The following is an 18,573-nucleotide window of genomic DNA, read 5'->3' as shown; positions in this document are numbered from 1 at the left end:
CGAGCTCATAAGCTCACGATCCTCGATATATGCTACGATTGTACTACGCACCCCATATGACGAGTAAGCATAAGATATAGATGTAGAGAAAATGATGATGATAGTGATGACGATGATAATAATAATAATGCTAAAGGTGCCTACGGGCTATTATACTTACATGTGCCTATGAAGGGCTATAATGACACCCCGAGCTTATAACGCCGGGTAGGATATATGTATATGAATACGTATAAAGTATATATACGATTACAAAACGTGCGCACACCTCTGCAGATGGTACGGATAACCCTGAAGCCTTGGTAGGGCCAGGTATGAGTAACCTTGAGCCTTGGTTGGCCAAGTATGTATGAAACACCGATCCTATGAGGTCGGATATGCTATGTAAATGCTATGTATATGAAATGACTATGTATATAATATGAATATGAATGTGAGAAGACTATGTATAAGAATACGAATAAGGACATGTATACGAATATGAGCACAAGTATGGTACGAGTACTATTATGGAATACGGATGATGACGTAGGTGTACAAATACGTATGAAAAATGGAAAGTCCTACGAAAGGCAGGTAAGTGCTATGACGATGATATTATTGTCTCCCCCTCCTATGCTATTCCATATGTTGTTCATGATGCTTATTTATTGATGTTGCTCATGCTTTACATACTCAGTACATTCTTCGTACTGACGTCCTTTTGTTTGTGGACGTTGCGTCATGCCCGCAGGTGCACAGGGAGACAGACTTGATCCATAGCTGCCTATTCCGAGATTACATAGAGAGCTTCATTTCCTTCGGAGCCATATCTTTTGAGTACTCATTATTTTGTGTATATAATTATGGGCATAGCGGGGTCCTGTCCCGCTAATGTGATATGTTATACTCTTAGAGGCTCGTAGACATGTGTGTGTGTGGGTAGATGTGTTTGGCCTTGTCAGCCTATGTTTTGTATATCATTTTGTCGGCCACGATGGCCCATGTACATTGATGTGGCATAGATGCCTATGATGATATAAATGTGTTGTTGTCCAAATGGGACTAGTTGACGAATGAATGGAAATGCATGCATAATTATGTGGCTCACCTAGATGTAAGCATAAGAGTAAGCTAAGAGGGTGCCCGGGTGGGCTAGCATCGAGTGCTCGTCGCGGCCCCGAGTCGGGTCGTGACAACTTGTGTTACTATGAATATACTTCATTGTTTCTAGCCTTGCTATGTGTTCTTAACTTATTCATTATGATTCGATCATGAGACATTGTTGATGAGATTTTGAGATGGAACATATACATCTATTAAGGCACATTTGAAGGGGGGTGACGCTGTGGCCTAGTTGAGAGTTCGTGGTCCAGGGTTCGTTCTAGAACGAAGTGGTACATGGACACCATAGGTCCCCTGCAGGTCATGACTATCTGGGGAAAACATTACCATTTAGCATGTGTGTACAAGTTTGGAGTATTTGGCCAGTGCATTGCATTGTACATAATTATATTTTGCATTGCACTTCATTACATTTTATTCTGCATTATTATATGGCTCGTTTAGTTCTGATTTTGGTATGGTTTGTTACAACAGGTGTTGTGGTATAAATATGATCATTGACTGAGTGAAATTGTGGATTAGTGACTCTACTTAGGGTTGGAACTTATACTTGTGATTATCGGGTGAGATTATTAAGACTGGACAGACTTGTGGTTTAGAAGCTTCATCTTAGGCTGTGATTTAGTTATGGGATATTCTGTGACTTGGATTTGAGTATTATGTGCCTATCTGTTTATCTTGTTGATTTTATGCTTATATGCATGAACTAATCTTAGTTGGCCTATGATGCTTACCGGTACATAGTTTTTGTACTAATACTACCTTGTTGTACCCTTTTTTGAGTGCAGATTGTGCTCCATAGATTTCACCCAGACCACATCTCTAGCTTGAAGCTAGTTTGCTTGATCAGATCCGAGGGAGAGCTTCTAGCCATGTCATGATGCCTGAAGATCTTTCTTTCTGGATGTCTACTGTCATTCCAGATATTATTTATTATTATATTTGACAAATATTTAATTCTTTAGACATTGTTGGTTAGAGTTCTTGTACGATAACTTTCAGATTTTGGGAATTTAATAGTTAGACTTTCGCACTTATATCATTTATCATTTATGTCATGGTTAGACTATTTATTTATTCACTTATTTATTGATTGTTATAATATAAATGATTAAAGAAGTTGAAATTAGCTATTGATTAATGGGTTAACGGGTAAGGGTTCGCCTACTAGTGTTAATAAGGTAGGTGCCCGCACGATCGACAATTAGGGTCATGACATAGCTTGAAGTTAATCTCCCCTCTCCGTATACTAATTCTTTTGCTCCTCTTTTCTATGCATGAACCTCGACGAGTCCAGTGGACTTCTCTTCCGCATTAGGTGTTGGGCTAGGCCCAACATGATATTTATTGAGTCAGCCCGTTCGTAAAAGCTCGAGTCAAATCGCCAACAACAGTAGCCCAAAGGAATAGCAACGGAAATGGGCTAAGCCCACTTGGCTAAATTTCTTTTCTTCACTTTATTTCCTCTTTGTATATTTGCTGATTTGTAAAAAAAAATGACTAACACTTTACTTGTTTTTCTTTTCTTAATTTAGATGAATCCCCAGGCAGGAATGTGTGAACATAGTCGCTAAAATGTTGAAATGATAATTTCAATCGTTCGTATCATTTTAAGTACAATGAATTTTCTATCGTCCATGTGCATCAACGAAAAGGCAAACAGTTTTTTCCAGAAAGGAATGATAATGATTTTATGTGCCAAATCTCATATATGTTTCCAAATGGCCTTACATATATTCCAAAACTTGGGTTTAAGTCCAAAAGCAAATGATTTCAAAAAATATAAGCATGTGGGCCGCTTGAAAGATGTTGAGCCCCAAATATATTTTCTCAAACACATTTTTTGTTGAATACTTTCTTATCTTAAATCATCTTTCTTAAATTATGATTCAAACATGAAACCATTTTTTCCAGATTTAAAAAGTTCCAAGTCTTCCAAAAGATTTTCTCCTAGCAAAGATTCAAATCAAAAAAGTAAAATCTTGTGAAATTGTTACCAAATTTAAAGCTCTTATTGTGAAATAACATAGGGATTTTTCATATCCTTTGAGTTATGAACAAGGGAATTCATTAAGGGATTAAGAAGTTGAGTTATACTTATAATTCAAAGTCTGAATAAGCCTGCATATTTTGAAGAGATTTGTTCCTTCATAATTAGCCCTATTATAGAATTAATTCTTAATTCAATTGAAGATATGATTGAAACGCTAAAAATGATTTTCAAGCGTAAGACATCCCTAAAGCTCATTTTCCAAATAAAATAATTCCTTTCAAAATTAATTAGCCATGAATATGCCTCTTTCAAACCTTATACATATAACTCTTTTAAACACATTTTTACAAACAAAGTTACACAAATTTTTAGCCATAAAATATTAGATCCGTAGGTAAACCACCTAGGGCGGATCCTTAATACCGAGGTGCTTAAACCCTTCCTCGGGGGATCACCAGAACCCTTACCCGTTCTTTGAATTTTATTTAAAAGTTTTCAAAAATTGACCTTTAAATTGGTTTCCTAATTAAAACAACTTTGGAGTATAAGGGACGAAGCATTATTAAGTAGATTTTATGAGTAAAAGATGCATATGAGGAATTCTAGAAGGTCCTATAAGGAAACGAGTGGAAGAAGTTGAGTTAGTATGACTTTGGAAGAAGACGAGCGCTACTTTGAACGTCAAGAATGAGCCAACTTGGGGAAAGAATATCTTTTAGTATATGAGGAGCTTTGAAGTAAATCAAAATCCTAAATTGAAGTTCATGAAGTCTAGTTTCCAACGCAATAAACCGCTCGTCGATAAGACGTCGGAGAAGAGAATTATGGAAGTTACAAGTCAGGCTAGTAGAGCAGAAATGCGTAGCTACAGTGCACGAGACGCGCAGCTACAGTGCGCGACACGCGCGCTATAGTACCCGAAAATTCTAGGTCGGTGCCAACCGACCCTAGAACATTATAAAAGGGGTTTTACCCCTTACTTTTTCATCGAAACACCCCTAAAACCTTCCCTAACCCCCTAAAACATTCTCCCAACTTCCTCTATAGAATTTTAGCCCAAATCAAGTGAAACCCCGAGATTTAGGCTCAGGAAGCGTATAAGGTCTTGTAGTTCTTGATCTAAACAACGAATCTCGATGAATCAAGGGAGGACACCGAAGATAAATAAGATTTCAAGCCCTACCAACCTTGATTGAGGTAAGGATATTCTTTACTATGGGCATTATGAATTGTACCATGGAAATTTAGTTGTTAAAGCTTCGTAAAGTCTAGTGATTGGTTGAGAAATTGGGGAAACATCGTGTGAGATGTTTTATTGATCATATTGATGTTGATGTTAATGATGATTTTGTTGATATTGGTGTTGCTATTGTTGTTGTTTTGTTGGTATTGTGATTTCGGACTAGAGATATAAACAGGGGAGATGCTGCCCGAATTTCGGCAGATTTTAAGGGGATTTAATTTGAAGGCTTAAGACAAGCATATGATAATGAACCTAATAATAGTATGAATGGTTTATATGTAGATTATGAGACTACGAATGATCTTATGCAGATTGCAAGACCGGAAGTAGGTTGGAGGGTCGAGAAGTAAGCTTCAGGTATGTTAAAGTTGTTCCTTCTTTTCTTGGCATGATTCTATATATGGTAGGAGCGTACAGAACCTTATGGCTAGAGATTTGTCAAAGTAGATCTTTTCATATTGTGGCATAGTTTCCGAGTATTATGTTATTATTTTTGAAGGGCCATATCCCCTCCCTATGTCCTTAAGTTTATAGAGAGACAGAAGAGACATGTTACAGTATCAGTGTTTTTCAGCATATGCATGATATATTGCATGATATACATATATATGTTTTCTTTAGCCGGACCACTTGGTCAGCGAGATATTTTCTTTAGCCTGGCCATTTGGTCAGTGAGAAAGACATGCCTGGCCTACGGGTCAGTAAAATAGACATGCCTGGCCTACGGGTCAGTGAGACAGACATGCCTGGCCTACGGGTCAGTAAGACAGATATGCCTGGTCTATGGGTCAGTGGGACAGATTGCCTGGTCGACGGTTCAGTGAAACAGATTGCCTGGCCGACGGGTCAGTGAGACAGATTGCCTGGCCAACGGGTCAGTAAGAATTTTCAGTTGCCTGGCCACTTGGTCAGTGAGATATATAATAGTATTATATTGCATTTCATATGAGACAGGTCAGGTGAGATTTTCAGGGCATTCTTTAGCCTCCAGATTGTATTATTTTCAGTTCAGTTTCAGTTATTCCGTTGCCTTACATTCTCAGTACATTGTTTCGTACTGACATCCCTTTTGCTTGGGGGCGCTACGTTCATACCCGTAGGTTCATGTAGCCAGACAGACGGTCCAGCTCAGTAGGTCTTCCACTCAGCTGCAGTCAGGGAGCTTTACTTGGTTCGGAGCTGCAGTCCCTTTTGGTATGCTATTTTGACATATATATATATATATATATATATATATATATATATATATATATATATATATGGTTATGACGGGGCCTTGTCCTGTCCTTTCTACAGCTCGTGTTCGCTAGAGGTTTGTAGACAGTTGTATGTAGTTGGGATGTTATGTAGTCTTGTCGGCTCTCATTTTTGTTGTACAACATACATAGCAGCCTCGTCGTCTTGCTCAGTTGTGTATATATATTTGGGGTATGTGTATGCCCAGTTCAGACGAGATAGCCAGCATATATATATATCCAGATTACGGCCTTACCGGCTTGTTGGTATTGTCTGTGTGCAGGTAGGCCTTATCAGAGTTTCAGATTTAGAGTGGTTCGCTCAGGCCTAGTTTGGCACCGAGTGCCGGTCATGCCACTCCATATATGGTGGGAGCGTAACTCAATCGTCTACTTTTGCACATACAACTTTGTAACCGGACACTATTGGTAATTACACTATATATATATCGGCAGATACCAATTAACTCTTTTAAACACATTTTTACAAACAAGTTACACAAATATTTAGCCATAAAATGTTAGATCCTTAGGTAAACCACATAGGGCACCGAGGTGCTTAAAACCTTCTTCGGGAGATCACCAAAACCCATACCTGTTCTCTGGATTTTATTTAAAAGTTTTGAAAAATTGACCTTTCAATTGGTTTCCTAATTCCCATTCAATAAATTAGGTGGCGACTTTGTTTGTTCATGACAAAGAACCAAAGTTATAAGAACCTTTATGCGTGAACATAAAAGCGTACCTTAACATATGGCGACTCTGCTGGAGATTCATCTAGGTTCTAACCATAAGGATTTTTCTAATATTTGTGGCTAACTTTATTTGTATTACTTGTTTAGTTTTATTATGTGTTTAAATTTCATATGTATATTGTCATTGCATGCATATCATAAACTCCGCCACTCCTAGCAAAAAGCATGGTTTCAACGGGGACACGGGGGATCGCGGTCTAGCCTTCACAAAAAATTCGAAACACCCTTTATTTGGAACACATTGAACGTTAAGTTGGTGTGCGGTCACCCAACAGCCGACAGCGGTTCACCCCGACTAGTCCGCTCGGGTCCAATGTCATTCGAAAAGCCCACTCTTGCATATGCCTAGGATAGAGCTAAGCCAAATCTAGAGATGAACTAGACGGGTTTTGGATATTTGAGATGTATATAAAGCCCATTAGGTAGACCACCTTGTGTCAAGACGGTCTATGACCCGAAGACACCGCATCCAACTATGTGTTAAAATTGGAGGATGCATATGCTGAATTGTTCGAATTATTGTCCCTCGGGGTTGGGAATTTTTAGTTTCCTTATGTCGTCAAAGGAATATTACCATCCGAAAGGTATTCGGAAATTCTAAGAAGTTCAAGAACGAAGGACCTTCCATGGCGGTTTTAGTTTAGGATTATATCCCCTACCCCTATTATGTATCCCCATTTGATATGTTCATAATGTTTGTATAAATTAAGGGGGCAATGGAACGTTTACAAATGGCATATACATCCTTCAAATGTTAGGCCTACCTTTGGCTTAAAAAGGTCACATGCATATTAGGACACATTATATATTGTTTATGTGCTAAGTGTTATGCAATTTTCTTCATCCATGCCTATTTGATTTTATGTATTTAAATGCACATGTTTTCTAAACATGAGTGGTCCATTATTCCATTCAAAAAGTCTTAGAACACCATTAGGCATATAGAAACTCAAAAATTCAAACCACCATCAAGTCCAATCCTCAAAACTTTACACTTTTCTAAGTTCAATAGTTCAAATTTCAAAAAAAAAAAAAAAACTGTTAGGTCATTGCCCAATTTACGTTGACCACGTCATTCTAAAATAACCTTACCACATCCAAATGATTTCCAGAGTCGTACCCCTCAGTCCTCAAAATTTTTAAAGTCCTATAGTTCAAATTTCAACCAGAAAAAAAACCAGTAGATCATCGCCCAATTTATGTTGACCGCGTCGACCCTAAAAGACACCTTCCCGCACTCAATTATTGCCAGAATTGCACCTGCCTTGACCATTTTTTAAATACTCAACCAGTTTAGAGTCAATCCCAATCTTTAAAATTACATTACTTTCAAAGAACTTTCCAAATACACGTTTCATTTTTCCCTCTCAGAAAAAAGACTTAGTTTGGTTCAAATAACATTAGTTCACTTTGTTCAAAAATCTCAAGTTTAGTCAAATAATCAAAATCATATCCATCCAGTTCACACCTTAGGTCTTCCTTTATAGTCCTCCACTTGCCCGGATTTTGGACTACTATGTCTTGAGAAAAACAAGTGCTACTTACTTTATCAATTATTTTGATTTACTACCAAGACCAACAGACTAATACTTTTAACTTCTGAGTTTTTATTTTCTTAGAGAGACTGATTTGTGTTGGCAAGATGGCCTACTGTCACGATCCAAATTACGGATCGCACGGGCACCTACCACATTATCACCTAGTAGGCGAACCCTTACCAACCAACCCATTATTCAAAACTCGTCTTTACAAACATGTAACTACTAACATAAGTAATAGGTGGAAAACATCATAATCTTTTAAAATCAAGAGAAAACCTCCCATTCCCTGGGATCTAGTCTAGACACGTACAAGAGCTTCTATAATACAAGGAATAGATCGAAAATAAAGTGATGATGCAGCTTCTGTCTGGAAGGAGATACACAAAAGCTACCAGAGGATATCTACCGCTGCAACATAATGAAACCTCCAAGCAATTACCTGAAACACACCTACACTCCGAAAGGTATATGACAATAGTAGTATCAGTACACCACACGTACTGGTAAGCATCATAGGTCAACTAAGATTAGTTCACGCAATATAATATAAACTTAAAAAGAATAAACATATATGTTAATTAGGGATTACTCTTATTGGCTATCCCCATTACATAGCAGTGCATCATGAAATTACTCGAAGCCCCTCTAATACTATCACTTATTTAATAGCATGATAAGGAATAACACAACCTAACGGCCTAATGTATATCTCAGACTCTCCGACATTCATAACTTAAAAATAAGAATTTAGGACTACTCTTCATACCGCTTCGCCCTATCGTAACTGATTACATTTTCCCTTTATTCCCACAACACAGCCACATATTAATTAAACGGAGACACAATAGTAATACGATTCTAGACCGCCCTCAGCTACTATCTACTTATAGATTATTCCTTCTAACAATTAACAACAACCCGTGAACAATGGAACACCCAATTTAAGTATTCCCTTCTTAGCACGTCCTGACGTAAGCATTAAGTGCAAGACGAGCCACAATTACTTTACTACAAAAGGATCCAACTCTTGAAATCTCAGAAGGGAAACATACCTCAATACAATGCCACAAACCCACGAACACCATCAACTGTGTGTGTGTGTATATATATATATATATATATATATATATATATATACAGAAAAAAAGAAAATAATTATGGAAATCCAATGGAATAAATGTAGTCTCTCACCAATCGTGTACACACATGCTAAATGGTAATGTTTTCCCCAAATAGCCATGACCTGCAGGGGACCCATGGTGTCCATATACCACTCGTTCTGGAACGAACCTCAAACCACGAGTTCACAACAAGGTTACATCGTCACCCCCTGTCAAATGTGTCTTACGTAGATGTATATGTTCCATCTTCAATTATTATTAGTATCATTCATCACAGTATGTTATTAGTAATTTCCATTACGAGCTATTATCCGTAATGTCTTAGTTGAACATAATCAAGCCATAGACACGAAGTGATGCAAGAATCAATCATGTACCAATCGAATTACCACACGTCATACTAGAACTCGATATTAATCATGCATACCCACAACAGAAATTCTATAGTAAAGTACGCGCCACCTAACATATCATAATCGAACATATACTAAGACCAATTTACAACCGCATCACGTCCAACCCTTCTAGACCTTCCATGATTACACATGCAACACTAATATCCTGCTTAGAAAAATTAGCTAAGTTTTTCACTACTTACAAGCCCTTTTTAATGCTAAAAATGTCAACCTATCGTATGTCCAACCGAACTTCTTGTCCGAGGACCTAATCATGCTTCCTCACGTCAATTCTATGTCATATATACATTTCACTAATCAAATTCTAACTCAAGTAAATCATAACCTACCTCGATGCAGAGCGGCTACCACGAACGTGCGTGCAACCTTTTCCTACCGCGTTGCTGAATCGAAGCTTTGACCGAGAACTCTAGGAATTTTACCAACACGAGGACAAGGATTATGCAACAATCATACATGCATCACGTCTTTCTCTTTTACTAACTTTGAGGAACAAGTTTTATCAACGAGAAGAATTTCTTTTTGCGAATTGCAAACAAGAACGATGTATGAAGGCTTACCTTGGCGAAGTTCTCGGGTGCTCTATTCAAGAACCCTCACAAAATTCAGCTTAGAATAAGGTTTTGAAGAAAAGTGGGACAAAATCCCGAAATAGGGCATTTATAGTAATCTGGCCCACGCTCTTTCGCTGCAGCAGACCCGCTACGGCGGTCTCTAGATCGTTGTGGCTAAGTAGGGGTTGCCATGGTATGGTATATACCGATTACCATACCGAAACCAAATTTTTTTTATACCGTGATTTTGGTATTATGATATTTGGTACGGTATTTGGTATGCATTTTTAAAAAATTCAGTATTCGGTATGGTATTCGGTATCTATAAATAATATACCGAAATACCAAATACCATACCGATGTATACAGTAACATATACAAGTCATATATATTAATATTTTAATCCTAAAAAATATATCAATAAGTATTAGTACAAAATTAATTGTTTAAAACTTTGGAATTTTGATTGATCTATGTTAATTGAAATGCCCTTTTGTGTAATTGATTTACGAAGGGGATTAATTGTACTTCTTTTGATATATTTACTTATGTAAGGTCTTGGTACAATATAATTGAGACGTTTCTTGAATAGCCGAAGTAATAATTATTTATCGTAATTATTTATTATATAAGTATATGTAGGTAGAAGTCGAGCAAACTACGGTTACTGATTTACCGTACTGAAAAGCATCGAACGAAACTTAAAAATACTGAACCATACCGAATTAATTTGGTATGGTAATGGTATAGTATTTTTAAAAATATAAAATCAAAATTATTGTACCGAATTTTCCAATAACGTACCATGCCCACCCCTACGGCTAAGGGTCTTGACCCTGGGCCCACAATTTTTTACTTCTACGAATTTGATCCCAATTTTAATTTTACGCGAAACTTTTTAATAAGCCTAGACTTTTATAACGCGAATCTTGACTTTTGTACGGTGTTCGTGGAGGATTTTAATAACCACCAAACAGTTTGTTACATCAAATACCAATTAAACAACCGTTCGTCCTCGAAACGGCTAGAGTAGCGGAGAGGTTGGAAGGTTGATTCATTGTGCATGGTCAAATGGCTAGAGCATTTTACCTTATGGATTGGGTCTGGGTTCGGTTAGGGTGGAATACGCTATTGGAACCAAAAGGTATTGGAATACACAATGCACATAAAATAACACGGGAAAAAGGGCGAATTTTTTGGGCAAGGACCGCTGCAGCGGCTGGTCCCTCACCGCGGTGTGCTCACTACAGCGGACGCCTTTTCCCAACAGTTATAATGTTTGGGGGAGGAGTTTTAACTTCTCCCCCTCCTTATTTACTCACCCATCCGTTTTTAATCCCCTCATTTCCCATTATTCCCCTCTCTAAAAAACTCCCTAACTCTCCATATTCACTCCCCTTCATAACCACCCCTCACTCTCTTCTCTCTTCCTCACTTCCTCCCAAATTTTACAAGGAGAAAAGCATCCCAAACTCTCCAAGGCACTACATCAAAGGTCACTCTCGTTCATCACTTCTCAAATTTAAAGGTATGTTCTTCCCACTCCTCCTTCTTAATTCCTTACTTTTTTGCAAAAATTTAACTTTCCATGATTGGGTTGTTAAAATAGACTAGCCATGTTAAGTCTATCTAGAAGAACTTCGGATTTATGGAGAATGTGGGTTTGTGATTTGTTGGGGTTGAAAGAAACTCTAGTTATACATGTTATTTAACGTCCCCATTGTCTTAAAATCGTTTTCTACTAAAGATCTGCTGTGAATGTTGGTGTAAAACTTTATTTTTGAGATGAGGTTGTTGTTTTATGCCTTTTTGTTGTTGTTAAAAATCTGGAGGCATACAGTTGTTAAAACCATGTGTTACGGGGTGGAAAGTACATGCACGTTGGTATACTACTTGATCTGGGTTGGAATCATCTGTATTGGCAAAAATTTTGGGGTTCTATTTTTGAAATGGGGGTCATCTGGTTTGGGGACGACGAGAATTCGCTACAGCGGTCAGGATCTCGCTACAGCATACCTGTCATGATGAGACTTGGTTCGTCGTGAAGAAGGGCAGCGACTTGGGCAGCTTCGTCACGGTGAAGGTCTTCTTCATTGGGACGAGCCCACAGCAGCGGAAAATTTTGGGCAAAATCTAAACCTTTGCTCCCTTTTTGTGGTGAATCTAGTCTTATACAAACCTTTCCTTTGTTACCCTATGTGAATATAAAACTAATGTCATATTTATTTTCCAGGTACTCATTTTCACTAAACCATGGCTCAAGAGCAAGGTGCTCCTCCCGCTGCCCCGAACCCCAATGCTCCTCCTTCTTACAATCGATTTGTCTCTGGTCAATGTAAGAAGCATTTTCTGGGGCAGAAGATGAAGGGAATGCTGCCCGAGTAGGGTTTCATTATAGACCAGGTGGATGAGTTGGCTCCCGAATTTTATAATCGCCTTCACGAAATAAAATGGACTAAGTTGGTGGAGCCCCCGGCTAAGTACAACACTCATTGGGTTAGGGAATTTTATGCTATGCTCCCGACAATGGATTTGTCCCTTCCCTACCGGCAGTCATTCTTCGGGGTGTTAGAGTACCGTTTGGGGCAGAGGTGATCAATGACCTCTACGGGCTTGACAATCACTCTAATGATTCCATGAATGCCAAGGATCAAGAGGGTAATGGGCAGTGGCTTGTGAACACTTTGGTGGCGGAGTCGAAGAGGTGTAAGGTTACTTGGGCCAATAACTGGACTGGGATTAAGGCCAACTACTTTACTGTTGATGCTAGGATATGGTTGCAAATCGTGTCTCACGGAGTTCGCCCCTTCAGTAATACTAATGATGTCACCTATCCCCAGGCTTTTGTGGTGGCTTGCGTGCTAGACGGGGTGCCGGTGAATGTGGGTAATTAGGTGATATTAGAGTTGAGGGCTTTTCTGGATAAGTTGGGCCCGAGTCTGATATTTCCTATTCTCAAAGATTCAAATAAAAAAAAAGTAAAATCTTATGAAATTGTTACCAAATTTAAAGCTCTTCTTGTGAAATAACTTAGGGATTTTTCATATCCTTTGAGTTATGAACAAGTGAATTCATTAACGGATTAAGAAGTTGAGTTATACTTATAATTCAAAGTCTCAATAAGTCGTGCATATTTTGAAGAGATTTATTTCTTCATAATTAGCCCAATTATAGAATTAATTCATTAATTGAATTGAAGATATGATTGAAATGCTAAAAATGATTTTCAAAAGTAATACATCCCTAAAGCTCATTTTCCTAATAAATAATTTCTTTTCTAATTAATTATCCATGAATATGCCTCTTTCAAACCTTATACATATAACTCTTTTAAATACATTTTTACAAACAAGTCATACAAATTTTTATCCATAAAATGTTAGATCCGTAGGTAAACCGCATTGGGCGAATCCTTAATACCGAGGTGCTTAAAACCTTCACCCGGGGATCACCAGAACCCTTACCTATTCTCTTAATTTTATTTAAAGGTTTTAGAAAATTGACCTTTAAATTGGTTTCCTAATTCCCATTCAATAAATTAGGTGGTGACTCTGTTCATAAAGAGCCAAATTTATGAGAACCATTTATGCACGAGCGTAAAATCAAACCGTAACAATGTTTACCCCGACCCACTTGCTCCTCGGGGTGCATTTCGCCGGTCAGTACACCTCCCTTCTACAATTCCTCCATACTTTCTCTATCTATACCAATATCTATCTGGTCTAAATCTGGCTGGTTCATCGATTCGGTAATCGGTGTCCGGATTTCATCTCTCCGGGTTTCATCCGTAGCTACATTATCTGTCCGGTCTTGTTCTATGGTGTGTTGGTTTCTTTTTCCCTACGTTTCGCCTATGTTCAAACGACCTTTTTTCGTAGACTCTTTTTCGTCCAGGATCACTTCTATGTTGTGTACCAAGTTACTCGATCCTATGGCACACGAGAACTTAGTCTCGTAGAAGTCCACATCTCTTGAGACCAAATATTTGTCATTATCCAAGTCAAACAATCTCCAATCCTTCTTTCGTAAGGGTATCCCAAGAAGACAAACCAATGATTCGACTCTCAAACTTGTCCCTTGTTCTTCCTTTTATGTGCAAGTAGCACAATGACCCTATCACCCTTAGGTGATCATACTGGGGTGACTCCTCGTACAAAAGTTCATAGGGGGTTTTCCCAATCAAAATCAAGGACGGAGTTCTGTTGATCAAATATCCCACAGTTAAAACACATTCTCCCCAAAGAGGATTTTTAGAACACTCTACAGAATTCAAATCCTTTGCTGAGTAGGAAGCTACTCGACCATTGGCCTTCGCCATTTACTTATTGGGACGCATGGTGTTCCTAAAGGATAGACACCTGAGTCATTTCGGTCACCAATGCTACCTTTCATGCCACAACCCCAAACGAGGAAACCAAATACTTTGATCTAACCCCTATCATCCTTGCCGATATGTATCGAGCCCTAAGCATATGCCGAAACCACTATAATTATTTCCAAGGATGTAACCTACTCCTATAATGGTGGATCCTTAATAATTTGAACAAAGTCGAGGGTACCCAATACTTGAGCAAGAAAACTGGGAAAGATGACCTTTACTCTCATTGCCTAAACATCGGACAACAAACTAGGCAACGTTGGGATTTCATGTTCTCTAGGCTGAAAAAAGGTAGCATATAGTGGATGTTCCCTAATTTCATATCCGACTCTGTTATCGTCAAGGGGTGAAAGTGTTTATTCTTTCCACTTATGGAAATTCGAGGATTCACTCTTATGCCTACTCAAGTCTTGAGACAGTTTGGTAGGACCCAGACCATACCCCAAGTAGGAAACATGGGAGAGTTCATAATTGACTATGAGAAAGATAAGATTCAAAAGGGTGGAGACATAGTTCACGAGTGGAATGGTCACGTCATTTGAGGCTCGAAGACTTTAGCTCAAGAAAGGTTTAACCCAGGTTGTGACGAAACTATAGAGATTGGTTGAGGGCCCACATGCAAAGCACCCTCGCCCTTGGTCCTATCCATTATCATTGTATCTAAGACAAGTCTTTAAAGGCTGAAATCAAGGTCCACTTGATCCAAAGGCAAGCCGATGATAGGGATGTCAAATATTTGGAGAAAATTGAGTATGATCAAGCCATCATAGCTAGCTTGACACAAGAGTTGGACTTCACACAAGATTGTTTGTTGGGGTTGGATGATCGAATGAAGAAGGAAATGGAGGACACCGCACTGAGACCCTTCACAAAAAAGGGGTTCTTGAGAGATGTCATGTTATCATCAACCCATATCCGGATTCTGACCACTCTTCGAAGGGCCAAGATTCATCATCAGCCACTGGAGGACATTTCTGCTAAGTTTTACTTTATGCTTATTGTCTTTTGTAATCCCTTAGGGGAAAATATTATTAATGAAACTATGATTTATGGGGCAATGGTTTAATGCAAATGGCACATTCATGTTTCAAATCGACTAGGGTGACTATGCTTTAGAAATACGAGTAGCATAAATTATTACATGATTATATGATTAAATGCTTATGTGTTTCACGTATTTCGTTTGAATGATTGATTGATCCTATGTTCCAATCACTATCCCAAAGAAAGACACAAAGAAATGTCAAATAGCCAAAACATCCCGAGCATACAAAACTAACCCTTTGTACCTCTTTAAAGGTTGATTTTCTATCATGGATGGACGAAGGAACCAAAGTAAAACTAACCCCGGGGGCAATGCCGCAAGGGAAGACAAAACATCATTTATTAGGAAGGTTCGTAGGCTAGAGGAAAAGATCAAATTGGTCCTAACCAAGATCAAAGAGGCCGACTGAATTTTGGACTTAGCTGGGGACCCACCCAAAGAGACTGCAAAATTGGAGCATTACCGAGAGAACATTCCAAAAAAGGTCAAAGAAATGGCACGAAGCTACGTGCCTCTGGTAGTCAATACTGAAACTCTTAAGAAAGAAGATGAGGATCTCGAGGAGGAATCCAAGCCTCAAGAACAAACCTGGCCGTCTAAAGAGGCCACCACTGCTGCCTCTGCGGCCTAAGATGATAAATATGATATAGCCCATTGGCCCATTAGCCCACCATCGCCAACTTGGTGGGCAATCGTCTTTAAGACCCTTGCTTGTCCTTACCGTTCTGTAACACTCCGTAAATCCAAGTTAGGTGTGAATGTATTAAATGAGAAGTAATATGAAATTTTATGCATATGAATTCCTATCGATATGAGTTTGGGTGGAAATAGTTAATTTAAGATCAAGATTAAGTAGTGAAGTTCGTAAGAGTTCTTAAAATCGCCTAAGTTTTTGTTGACATGTCTTGTAGGCCAATTTCGTGAAAATCCATTGGGAATTTGGGAAAACTTCCTATAATAGAAGTTGTAGATCTTTGAAATACCTTTCCAATTATATAAAGTGGAGCTTAAACTAACTTGTGAGTAAAACGTTATGGCCGGTTTACTAACCTGCATTTCGCAGGATCATCCTACGGTTCAATCCTGCGTTTCTTAGGATGAACACCAAAAGTCATACCCCTCTATCACGTTGTGCGGTATGGCTGCATTTCACCGGTCAAACATGCGATTCACGGGATGTGTCACGCGCCTTGCTCGACTATAAAAATCCCCAGAACATGAAATTTTCTTAAACCTTCATTCTACTTCATCTTTGGCCGACATTTTGAGAAGAAATAACCCTAGGGCTTCCCCAAGACATATCAGGTAAGTTCTTGATCAATTCGTATCATTGCTACATCAGTCTAACGTCAATTCACTACTCTTAAACACTAGTTCATCTTCTCAAACCCTAGATTCTTGAAAGCTAAAGAAAGAGAAGAAGAAGAAAGGAATGTTGGAGACTTTGAGATTCCTTCAAAAAGCTATGATCCTTGATTTTTATGATGTTATTGAAAGGTTTTAGACTATTGTAGGTTTTCCTATGGGTTAGAATCCGTGAATGATTCATGAAGTGTTCAAGAACACGTTCTAGACATGAAAACCCTAGTGTTTCTATAAAGGGGTATATGAGCAGAATTAGATTACAACTCTAATCTTTCTCATCTAAAACCATTGTAGTGTGATTGTTGAACCTTGGGAACTCCGTTTTGCTAGGTTTTAGCGGATTTGAGGTATGTCTCTTTTTGAACATACTCTTTCGAACGTTTTTTATGAGCTCTTTGGTTGTGGTTTGTGTGCGTGAGGGACAAGCCCATATTAAACCTTGTTTGCACTATATTATATATACGTATTCATGATTGTTTTCCTCTCTAAAGGATGATTGAAAATTTAGATATAAAGCTTTAGTATTCGAACTTGAATTACCCCATAAGGGATGTTTAAACTTGATAATTGAAAAGCTTGACTATCTCGTGTGAATGCTCTATAATAGATTGTGTTGAACTTGAAAACTTGTTTAAAGAAGGAAACCCGGTTTCTAAAAATTGAAATGACTCAATGTACCCCTTTAATGGAATGGTGAACATAATCCTTAATGAATAATGTGACTATCATGATATGACTTGTGATTCGGCTTCCATGCCATGATTTGAGTGGTTCGGCTTCTATGCTAGGACTGTGATTCGGCTCTTTTGCCATGATTTATATCTTTTGTGTTTGGCCTAGATACTTGGGAGGAAGGGTAGTCACTATGGAACCTAGTATGGTTTGCCTAGTGTCACGACCCAACCGGAGGGCCGCGACGGACACCCGGTGCTAACCCACCCGGGCACCTCTAATCATACTTTCACATTTACCTCTAGGTGAGCCACATAGCTAATTCATACTTTCTATCCATCAATCATACTAATCCCATTGGACAACAATACATTTATATCATCATTAGCAACTATGCCCATAGCAATGTACATAAGCCGACGAGGCTAACAAAATGATATCCAAAATATAGGCCGACAAGGCCAAACATATCTAACTATATACACATGTCTACGAGTCTCTATGTCATATCATATAGGCGGGACAGGACCCCGCTATGCCGATAAATATATACACAAACGAATAAGTACTAAAAGCTTTAGCTTCGAAGGAAATGGAGCTCCGCTATGTAGTCCCTGAGTAATAAGGTTATGGATCAAGTCTGTCTCCCTGGCCACCTGCGGGCATGACGCAACGTCCACAAATAAAAGGACGTCAGTACGAAGAATGTACTAAGTATGTAAAGCATGATCAATATCATTATCAAAGCATAATAGACAACATAGAAATAGCATAGGATGAGAGATAGTAGTATCATCGTCATAAGCACTTACTTGCTTCTCATAGGGACTTTCCATTTCTAACGCGTAATTGTGTACATACATCCATATCCGTATCCGTATTCATAATCGTACTCATTTACATATTGTATACATAGTCATATTCCGATGCATATTCATATTTATATCATTTACATAGCATACCCGACCACGAAGGTTCGGTGTTTCGCGTACCCGACCATGGCTAGGCTCGGTGATTACATATATCTGGCCCTACCAAGGCTCAGGGTTATCCGTACCCAACTGCAGTGGTGCGCGCGCATTATATATATATATATATTATATTTTCTACCCGGCCATATAAGCTCGGGGTTCCATAATAGCCATACTTAG

This window comes from Lycium barbarum, chromosome 4 (assembly GCF_019175385.1).
Source record: "Lycium barbarum isolate Lr01 chromosome 4, ASM1917538v2, whole genome shotgun sequence".
In the NCBI taxonomy this organism is placed as follows: Eukaryota; Viridiplantae; Streptophyta; class Magnoliopsida; order Solanales; family Solanaceae; genus Lycium; species Lycium barbarum.
This window is presented reverse-complemented; position numbering follows the sequence as displayed.